At 36.1% G+C, this 1,352-nt stretch overlaps 1 protein-coding gene across 3 annotated transcripts in view; it reads right to left on the bottom strand.

The window, feature by feature from the left end:
- LOC106884276 (cytoplasmic FMR1-interacting protein) overlaps positions 1–1,352 on the bottom strand; it is a 49,494-nt gene that overhangs the window by 32,454 nt on the left and 15,688 nt on the right. Inside the window, exon 1 of one of the 3 annotated variants that reach the window (XM_014935588.2) lies at positions 1,187–1,337. The exons of the other annotated variants lie outside the window; for them this stretch is intronic. The gene's annotated coding sequence lies outside the window, so the exon portion shown is untranslated. Of the gene's footprint in view, positions 1–1,186; positions 1,338–1,352 lie in introns of those variants that run through there. 3 annotated transcript variants of the gene reach the window in all.

Here is a 1,352-nt window from a genome sequence, read left to right as displayed (position 1 = left end):
CTCAAAAATTAAGTAAAAAACCCAAAAAATAATCAAGAATCCTTGTCGGTACCAGATCGATCCCAAAATCTAATCAGTTCGTGCTAGTTATGAGGCCAAACATCTCTTAAAGTTTCATCCGAATCCATCCAGCGGTTCTTGAGATATTTTGTCCACAAACAAACAAACAAACGTGACTGAAAACAATACCTCTGCCTTCGCTAAGGTAGAGCTGATAATAATCCTTTCTAGCATAGGCAGAAGGAGGGAACTTTTGAGGGAAGGGACTAGTCGATTACATCAACCCCAGTAGTCAACTGGTACTTATTTCATTGACTCTGAAAGGATGAGAGGCAAAGCTGTGCTCAGCAGAATTTGAACTCAAAATGTAAAGATGGATGAAATAATGCTAAGCATTTCGACCAGGGTGCTAAGGATTCTGTCAGCTTGTTTCTCCTGTAGGCACAAGGTTTGAGATTCAGGGGGATGAGTTGGTCGATTACATCAATGTCAGTACTCGACAGGTACTTTATTTAATCAACCCCAAGAGGATGACAGGCTAAATTAACTTTAGTGGCATTTGAACTCAGAATGTAAAACCAGAAGGAATGTTGCTAAGCATTTTGTCCAGTGTAAAAGGATTCTGTCAGCTTGCCACCCTAATAATAATAATAATAATAATAATAATAATAATAATAATACTTTCTACTGGAAGCACAAGGCCTCAAATTTGGCAGAAGGGATTAAGTCGATTACATCAACCTCAGTATGTAACTGGTACTTAATTTATCAACCCTGGCAGCATTTGAACTCAGAACATGAAGACAGACAAAATACTGCTAAGCATTTCGCCTGGCGTGCTAACGATTCTGCTAGCTCACCACCTTAATGATAATAATAATAATAATAATTACAACAACTGTGCTCTTTGGTAAAATAAAACAAAAAAAAAAAGAAATAAAGGAAAGAAAAAGGAGAGAAAAAAAAAATTGTATCTGGACAAAAAGTGACTTATTTTCAACAAGTTTAGAACAGTTTAAGTAAGATAAATAAAGGAGAAACCAAAATGGCTTATTTTCTGTGCTTTATGCCTTGAATAGCACAAAGTGGTAGTTTGTAGTAGCAAGTTCTTGGGTTAGTAATCAGTAAAACAACACAGTAGTAATACTAATATTAATAATAGCAACAGTATTAATAACAAACTTACCTCCCTAACAGCCTAGTCATAAGAATGTTTCAACGTATTCAGCAGTCAAGTAAATTAGAGACAGGAATTTAATAGTTATTTCCGAGATAGTGAAAAAGAGAGACTGCCGAAATAATTGAGACAGATTCTCTGTGCGTGCGTGTGTGTGTGTGTGTGTGTGTGTGTG

This window comes from Octopus bimaculoides, chromosome 13, assembly GCF_001194135.2.
Source record: "Octopus bimaculoides isolate UCB-OBI-ISO-001 chromosome 13, ASM119413v2, whole genome shotgun sequence".
In the NCBI taxonomy this organism is placed as follows: domain Eukaryota; kingdom Metazoa; phylum Mollusca; class Cephalopoda; order Octopoda; family Octopodidae; genus Octopus; species Octopus bimaculoides.
Note: the sequence above shows the minus strand (reverse complement) of the source record. Positions and strands in the feature narration are given on the sequence as shown.